We start from the raw sequence: 10,157 nt of genomic DNA on the forward strand, positions 1-10,157 counted from the left end.
AGCTCGCTGTTACGTAAGTTCCCCAGTTGTACAGTAATTATCGGTGGTTTTAATCATCCAAAAATCGATTGGAAAAATTACAGTTTTGATAGTGGTGGGCGTGACAAGATGTCTTGTGAAACATTGCTAAATGCCTTTTCTAAAACCTACCTAAAACAGATAGTTCGCCGCGCTGAGTGGCCGCGCGGTTTAAGGCGCCATGTCACAGATTGCGCGACCCATCCCGCCGGAGGTTCGAGTCCTCCCTCGGGTATCTGTGTGTGTGTGTGTGTGTGTGTGTTGTTCTTAGCATAAGTTAGTGTAAGTTAGTTTAAGTAGTGTGTAAGCCTATGGACTGATGACCTCAGCAGTTTGGTCCCTTAGGAATTCACATTAATTTGAACATTTTGAACAGATAGTTCGGATCCCCACTCCTGATGGAAATATAGTAAATCTAATGGAAAAAAATACCTTATCTCTTTGAGAATGTCCACAACGAAACTGACATCTGTGACCATGAGTGTGGTTGTGGCAACAACAAACACCAAAGTGTAATGGATAACTAAATGTACTGAGGAATTTTTGGTAGGGAGGTCGTACCATATTTATCTTGGATGGAGAGTCATCGTCAGATGTAGAAGTAACTTCAGGTGTGCCCCAGGGATGTGTTTTGGGACACTTGCTGTTCATGTTGTATATTAATGACCTTGCTGAAAATATTAACATTTACCCGAGACATTTCGTAGATGATGCAGTTATCTAAAATGAAGTACTGTCTGAAAGAAGCTGCATAAATATTCAGCCAGATCTTAATAAGATTTCAAAGTGGTGCAAAGATCGGAAACTTGCTTTAAATGTTCAAAAACGTAAAATAATGCACTTCACAGTAAGAAAAAATGTGGTAACTTATGTTTGTAATATCAGTGACTCACAGGTGGAATCGCCCAACTGATACAAATACCTGGGTGTAACACTTCGTAAGCGTATGAAATGGAATAATCATATAGGCTCAGTCTTGGCTAAAGCAGATTATAGACTTCGGTTTATTGGTAGATTACTGGGGTAATTCAACAAGTCTGCAAAAGAGATGGCTTAAAAATCACTCGTGTGACCCATTCTAGAATATTGCTCAAATGTGTGGGATCCATACCATATAGGACTAATAGGTGATACTGACCATATACAGAGAAGGGCAGCACGAATTTTCACAGGTTTGTTTCACCCAAGCGAGAGTGTCAGAGAGATGCTGTGGAAACTGAACTTTAAGACTCTTGAAATTAGACGTAATCTATACCGAGAAAGCCTACTTTCAAAGTTTCGAGAACCACCCTTAAATGATGACTCTATAAATATACTAAAATCCTCTAAGTGCCGCTCCCATAGGTATTGTGAGTACAAGACTAGAATAATTTCAGCACGCACAGAGGCATTTATGCAATAATTCTTCTCGCAGTTCATATGTGAATGGAACGGGAAGGAACCTTAATAACTGATACAATGGGATGTACGCTCTGCCATGCACTTAACAGTGATTTTGAGAGTATAGACGATTTGCAGAGTGTAGATGCAGATGTAGTTATCGGATACATCTGCCGTCTTCTTCAGAAAGAGCTTCATTATATACAGACGGAAAAAAATCGCAACACCAAAAGATAGTGAATGTAGAGTACCGAAATTTCTGAAATACATTTGTCTAAATAACTTATTTAAGTGATAAGCATTGCAAGATCGTAAGTTAATGTAATCGTGACATAAACCATTGCAAATGTGAAATGCTGGTACATTAATAATCGGTGTAACCGCCAGAATGTTGACAGCAAACATGGAAACGTGCATGCATTCTGTTGTACAAGTGCGGGTGTCGGTTTGTGGGATGGAGTTCCATGCCTGTTGCTCTTGGTCTGTCAATAAGGGGACGGTTAATGCTGGTTGTGGATGACGCTGGACTTTTCGTCTCATGATGTCCCATATGTGCTCGGTTGGAGACAGATCAGGTGATCGAGCAGGCCAAGAGATTCACTATGTGATCAAAAGTATCCGGACACCTGGCTGAAAATGGCTTACAAGTTCGTGGCGCCCTCCATCGGTAATGCTGGAATTCAGTATGGCGTTGGCCACCCTTACCCTTGATGACACTTCCATTCTCGCACGCATACGTTCAATCAGTTGCTGGAAGGTTTCTTGGGGAATGGCATCCCATTCTTCACGGAGTGCTGCACTGAGGAGAGGTATCGATGTCGGTCGGTGAGGCCTGGCGCGAAGTCGGCGTTCCAAAATATCCCAAAGGTATCCTATAGGATTCAGGTCAGGACTCTGTGCAGGCCAGTCCATTACAGGGATGTTATTGTCGTGTGACCACTCCGCCATAGGCCGTGCATTATGGACAGGTCCTCGATCATGTTGAAAGGTGCAGTCGCCATCCCTGAATTGCTCTTCAACAGTTGGAAGCAAGAATGTTCTTAAAACATCAGTGTAGGCCTGTGCTGTGATAGCGCCACGCTAAACAACAAGGGGTGCAAGCCCCCTCCGTGAAAAACACGACCACACCATAACACCACCGCCTCCGAATTTTACTGTTGGCACTACACATCCTGGCAGATGACGTTCACCGGGCATTCGCCATACCTGCACCCTGCCATCGGATCGCCACATTGTGTACAGTGGTTCGTCACTCCACACAACGTTTTTCCACTGCTCAGTCCTCCGATGTTAACGCTCCTTACACCAAGGGAGGCGTCGTTTGACAATTACCGGCGTGATGTGTGGCTTATGAGCAGCCGCTGGTCCATGAAATCCAAGTTTTCTCACCTCCCGCCTAATTGTTATAACACTTGAGGTGGATCCTGATGCAGTTTGGAATTCCTGTGTGATGGTCTGGATAGATGTCGGCCTATTGCACATTACGACCCTCTTCAACTGTCGGCGGTCTCTGTCAGTCAACAGACGAGGTCGGCCTGTACACTTCTGTGCTGTACGTGTCCCTTCACTTTTCCACTTCAATATCACATCGCAAACAGTTGACCCAGGGATGTTTAGGAGTGTGGAAATCAAGCGTACACACGTATAACACAAGTGATACCTGACCACGTTCGTAGTCCGTGAGTTCTGCGGAGCTTCCCATTCTGCTCTCTCGCGAATTATAATGACTACTGAGGTCGCTGATATGGAGTACCTGGCAGTAGGTGACAGCACAATGCACCCAATATGAAAAACGTATGTTTTTGGGGGGGTGTCCGGATACTTTTGATCACATAGTGTATGTCGATCCTCTGTATGGCAAGTTGGGTAACAACAGCTGTATGTGGGCGAGCTTTATCCTGATGGAAAACACTCCCTGGAATGCTGTTCACGAATGGCAGCACAAGGTGAATCACCTGCCTTACGTACAGATTTGCAATTAGTGTGCGTGGGATAACCACGAGAGTTTTCCTGCTGTCATACGAAATCTCATCCCAGACCATAACTCCAGGTTTAGCTCCACCGTGTCTAGCACGCAGTCAGGTTGGTTACAGGACCTCAAATGGCCTCTTTCTAACCAACAAACGGCCAGCACTATCACTGGCACCGAGGCAGAGGTAACTTCCATTGGAAAGCACAACAGACCTCCACCCTGCTCTCCATTGAGCTCAGGCATGACACTACTGAAGTTACAAATGGTGGTGGTTTGGGGTCAGTGGAGTGCACGCATGCGCGTCGAGCGAGTTTTTCAACATTCTCGCGCTCTCTTCGCACAAACCATCAGTTCTAGAGAAACTTTTTTTGTAGGAAATTTAACAGAGTTAAATTTTGTACTTCGACACGTTTTCGCTGGAGGGTGCGGTTTTCGAGTTATTCAAGAAAAACGTACAAAAGTGATATTAAATGTGTTCTATCTCGGAAACCATTCGGAATAGGGCATACGTCCATACGGAGTTTTTTTCAGAATCACTAATACTTTCACCCCTCAAAGCATATACCTTTCCTCCTGACTCACCTGACTCACCCTGTATATCTTGTGAACAGTTTGAAATACTGAAACGAAGTTTCGCCAAATGATAGTACATAGAACGGCATTTAGTTCTGTTTTACATTTAATCCTCTAAAATATTGTGTCAGTCGATGAACTGAAGCAATATGGCTTTATTTTAATTGACTGATGTACTTTATTTAATGGCAATCAAAAACTCTCGAAAGGCTGAGTTCAGTGATATAACGTTTCTTACTGTCGGCGTTGGACCTGTAACAAAAGTGTCCGAGAAATACCGGGTGATCAAAAAGTCAGTATAAATTTGAAAACTGAATAAATCACGGAATAATGTAGATAGAGAGGTACAAATTGACACACATGCTTGGAATGACATGGGGCTTTATTAGACAAAAAAAAAAAAAATTACAAAAGTTCCCAAAATGTCCGACAGATGGCGCTTCATCTGATCAGAATAGCAATAATTAGCATAACAAAGTAAGACAAAGGAAAGATCATGTTCTTTACAGGAAATACTCAATATGTCCACCATCATTCCTCAACAATAGCTGTAGTCGAGAAATAATGTTGTGAACAGCACTGTAAAGCATGTCCGGAGTTATGGTGAGGCATTGGCATCGGATGTTGTCTTTCAGCATCCCTAGAGATGTCGGTCGATCACGATACTCTTGCGACTACAGGTAACCCCAAAGCCACTAATCGCAAGGACTGAGGTCTGGGGACCTGGGAGGCCAAGCATGACGAAAGTGGCGGCTGAGCACACGATCATCACCAAACGACGCCCGCAAGAGATCTTTCACGCGTCTAGCAATACTTTTTTTGTTCTAATAAAATCCCATGTAATTCTAAGCATGTATGTCAATTTTTACCTCTCTACCTACATTATTCCGTGGTTTAGTAAGTTTTCAAATTTATACTGACTTTTTGATCACCCGGTATGTTAAAACTGAATTGCAAGGTGGCTGAAATCAGTATGTTGACGTAAGTACTGCAGAATGGTGGCTCTCATGCTCGGTATTGTTTTCATCAAGCCTGTTGACTACTGGTACAGTGCAGTATTTACTTGTTTCTACAAAAGCTTTTCTGTTGAACTTGGATATGTACACACATCAAATAGTTCTACTAAGCCCCTTCTGATACGCTAGAAGTTAGCTTCGCTGCATATAACAACAGAGCCTGGCGGCATGAAAGCCCCTCTCGGCAGCTCTTACACTCAACAGCCATTTCTAGCCATCTTGCTTTTCAGTTTTAGCATATTTCTCAGATACTTTTCAGTAAGTTTCAACATCAACATTAACAAGCATTTTGAGTGCTGTTAAAAAGGTAACACATGCTATTTAAAAACCATAGTGGTACTTGATTCAGTATCTCATTTCATATGTGATACAAGAGTATTAACTATGCATCAAAACTATGTGCCTCTCTGCTTTCTATCATTTGCTGAAAACCTCATTTAGATATCTTGAACCAAACATAAAGAGTGTTCCCTCACAAAATAATACAATATGATACAATGCTTTGCAAAAGAACAACGTAAGGTGTTCTAACATAGAATTCAGGTACACAATTCACTTGATGTCTTAACAAACAAATTACTCTAGAGAATTCACCACTACCACATTTTATGTGTTGTCCCTATGATAACTTAATATCTGAATGTATACCTGAGAACTTGACAGAACTCTAGGATTCCTTTTTTGGTGTTACTCTTAACTGCGAATAATGAAATGGTATACAATAACATAAAACCACAATGTATTTAGAAAATACACTTCGAAAGAGACACCAGTAACATAAGCATGTTACAGACATGAAAGATGCCAGAAAAGTAAATATATCGCTTCGCACCACATTACACAATGTAGTTTGATCAGTCCCTATCATGATCGCTGCAGTAGCTGCCCCCTTGAAAAGCGGTAGAGCTACAGCCAGACGAATGGTATGTTGTGTCTCAACTTTCTTCAGCCCTCTCTAAGGACTATGAGAGATGCAACGATCACATGCAAGTGTGGGAGGCTACCAGAGCAGGGACATGACTGCGCCATTTCAGAATGAGTGGAAGGTGGAAGAAGGGAGTGACCAAGAGAGAGCACAGAAATGTACACGACTGATCTACATGTGTGAGTCAGTACAAGAGAAGTATGAGGAGGGCAGAAAAGTACAACAGACGCTGCACAGATGTTGCTGGATGTAGAGTGGAGGAGGTATGGCCAGTGCATATTGTTATTGTGCTGGTGCCAATGCCAGAGAATTGCTGTCACTGTTGTCTGTCAGAGTATCAAAAAAGCTGATTTCAGTCGCTCAATGGACACGCCATTCACACCTCCTTTGCGAATGACATTCCTCTCAATGTTACTTCTTACGGTCTGGAATGTGGTGGAGTAACAGGCGAATGTACAGTGTCATCATGTAGCCAAATATGTGTTGAGGTTATAGAATGATGATGTCTGTGGTTTTGTGGGTTATGAGGCCAAATTTTTTGTACGAGCAACTCAGTTTTTTTTTTTTTTTTTAGAAAACCTGTGTGGTCACACGACGGCTGTGTTTGTGCTGTAGGGAGGGTTTGCTTAATAAAGTCACCTGAAACATATAGTTGTTGACCGAGTACCAATTGTGACAGCAAGCAAGACAAATCATCCTTTACAGCCTTCTGTAGGCCAAGCAGAGCCCACAGCAATGAATCAATCCAAGAATTTTTGTGGCACATGAGAACAGATTTCAGGGAATGGTGTATGAGCTCCACCATGCCATTACTGGTATGAATATGCTGACTATCACAAAGGCTCATTGTAAAGAGAACCCTGAAACTGATGGCTGTTGTCCATGGTGACTGTAAGAGGAATTCAATGGTTTGGCAATGGATTGAGCCATGATATCTGCGAGCAGTATGGCATCCGGCCACCTAGTATAATGATCAGTGGTAGTAAGTAAGGAAAGGTGATCATCAACATAGGGTTATGTACCAATCAGATACATACGTAAGTGTGCAAAACATGCCATTGGGCGAGAAAACTCCCACATTCAGCTGTCTTTTTTAACATCAGGCCAGACTACCTTGCTTGACACAAGTTTCACCATAGCTTTGATGCTAATGTGAGTCAATTGTGAATGGCATTAAAACTTCATGGCAATGTTTTTATGGGATTAAAGGCCTTCAACAGTAGTCACTACAGTCACACTACATATCATTACAAGATCCGTCAACCAGCACATGAACCAAATGAAGTTTTGATGTGCCATCATGGACAAACTGCATCCATCAGATGGTAATCTGCAGTTTTAACCCAATCCAGCATTGTTACATTGGCGATATTCAAGGAAAACCAATCCACCACAGTGTTGTCTTTGTCCTTGATGTGGCACACATCTGTACTAACCTAAGCCACAAATCTGGCGTGCCAACACTAATTTGGCGAAAAAAGTTCAGTTGGTCACTGCAAAATAGAAGTGAGTGGTCAATGGTCTGCAAAACCAGCAAAATGTGGACCCTCCAAAATGAGATGGAAATGTTTGACAGCCTGGAACATAGTGAGCAGCTCCCTAACTATAGCACTCCATTTAAGTTGCACCTTTGAAAGATGCCTAGAAAAAATGCTGGGGTTTGCCAAGATCCATGTATTTTTGCTGTAGGGCTACACTCACTGCTACCTAGCTGGTGTTGATGAAAAGTCCGATATGGGCACCAGTTTTTGATGTGTGGTGGGCAGTGTTGCATTTGTGAGTACTGTCTTCATCTCTTCAAATGTGTTAGATGACACCACAGATTAGACAATTTTTCTGTAGCCAAAACCGTTTTTACTGGAGAGAAGCAGATCGAAAGGCTGCAACACAACTGCTATGTGCGATAAATTATGGCAATACAAATTTATCGTGCCAAGGAAATGCATAAGGCCTTTGTATGTTGTAGGGTGCAGCATATTTTGAATGGCTAAAATTTTATCATGTTGTGGTACTAATCCATTGGAGGAGACCTTGTATCGCAGAAAAGAAACCTTCATTCTTCAAACACACATTTCTCTGCATTAATGAGGATTCCAAACTCTTGAAGGCATTGGAAAAGTTGGCACAAATGTTGGGAATGTTTTAGCAAGGATTTAGAAAAGATCAATATCTCATCAAAGAAACAAATTTGAGATCACGTAACACACTATGGATAAATCTCTACCACATCTGTGCAGAGTTGCGTAAACCATGCAGCATAAAATTGTAATAAAATAGTTTGAATAGTGCTATAATGGCCATCAGAATCTGTGGGAATGTTATTGTGCAATTAATTACACTGAAAACAGGTGCTGCACTGAAAGCATAGCTAGTCATCTGTGTTGGTACCAGATAGCGATTCAGTGTTGTATGAGCATTCAGTGCTTTGTAGTCACTGCATAAGCTCCAAATACCATCTTTCTTTTTCACCATGTGGAGTAGAGAGGCCTGAGATGGAAACAATGTCTTTAGTAAACATTTTATTCATCTTCCTCTAAGCTGGAACAAATTTTTCTGCAAGTAGACAATGTGCATGGCAGGAAACAGGCAGTCCAGAAGAAGTTTTTATGTGATGCTGCATGGTGTGGCACTGTAGTTGTTTTGCTTTGAGTGGATCTGTCAGTGCGGGGAATTCATTCAATAAATGTGCACTAAGGGAATCACTGGAAATTGAATATAGTTCACCTGACGCAGATACTTTATCAGAAGAAACAAGTAATCTCTCACATGCCACACACAGCTGTTGTCTTCATCTGCCATAGTACAAGTCTTGCGGATCCAAAATATACAGCCCACAATGTTTTGTGTGGGCTATGTTGGTCCTCATGCACTCATCAGAAACTGGTGTGGGTGCCATGACAGGTGAAAAGTTTTCAATCTTAGTACTGGCTGAATGCCATTCACTATGTGTGTCATCACTTTGAGAATTTTCAGAAAACCTGGTTCTGATATAGAGCCACTGCCATCAGTGATGACACAAATCTCCAAATAGGTGAAAAATTAGGACAGAAGGGTAATGAGACCTTCTGTTCACCACATGAATTGATGTAAGTCATACCACTATGCCGGCCGGTGAGGCCGTGTGGTTCTAAGCGCGTCAGTTTGGAACCGCGTGACCGCTACGGTCGCAGGTTGGAATCCTGCCTCGGGCATGGATGTGTGTGGTGTCCTTAGGTTAGTTAGGTTTAATTAGTTCTAAGTTCTAGGCGACTAATGACCTTAGAAGTCACATAGCGCTCAGAGCCATTTGAACCATTTTTTTTTAACTTAATGTAATCCAGCCAAACTAACCTGCAGATGCAATTAGTTAGTTACTTTCATGTTCCATGGATCATTTTGCATGATAAATACTCGTGATGTGAAATATGTCATTTTACATTCATTTTCCAAATTAATTTGTACATATATTTGTACTCTAAACATCACCATATATTTTTTTTTCCCCTGAATTCATTTTTGCGAAACCAGTTGTACCTTAATCTCACAATAAACTCTATAATTTCTTAGAAGATTTTATAAAAAAATTTTGTTAGAATATGTTATAACCAGGAATGACACAATAACCTCTTGAGTCTGGTTTATTAAATCACAAATCACTTTTTAACAATTATATTAGCCAAGCATCTTCCCAGGCTCACACTCAGAAGTAATGCAGAATTAAAGTTTGGTTATACCAATGTCCGAATGTGCATGGTGGGGTTCACGTCCCGTAATTATTACCAAGTCCAGTGCAGTTCAGTCTCTCCAAGTGAAGTCGCAAGATTTTCCGCCGAGCAGCCAGGTAACCTCGAGTGGTGCGGCGAGTCATCCACAAGCAGCTGGAACACGGCGTACTGCACTTCCCGATGAGAACTGTCGTTTGCATAATAATAATGGATGGGGCCCCTCCACGCCCACACCAATGTGGTGACCAAACCAAAAGTTCTACTGTCACCTCCGTAAACATGTTAGTTTTTGAATCAGGCGTCACAGGATGCAGGCTGTGATGTTATCCATGCGTCTGGGTAAGATTACTCATTAACATGGTCCATCAGGAGATAGAAGTGGTCGAAAATGATTGAAGGGTAGCGGTTGTAAGGGCAGAGGAAAAAAAGTGCCACGGCCAGCGCCAAGGGAAAAAAACCTCTGCGACAGTAGGACGGGTAGTAAGGGCAGTAGCGGCTTGCTAGCTGCGACAGAGCATGCAAGGTGATGGAAGGTTAGCGTGAGGCATCGTGCATCGTTACCTATGTGC

The sequence above is a fragment of the Schistocerca cancellata genome, chromosome 4 (genome assembly GCF_023864275.1).
Source record: "Schistocerca cancellata isolate TAMUIC-IGC-003103 chromosome 4, iqSchCanc2.1, whole genome shotgun sequence".
Taxonomy (NCBI): domain Eukaryota; kingdom Metazoa; phylum Arthropoda; class Insecta; order Orthoptera; family Acrididae; genus Schistocerca; species Schistocerca cancellata.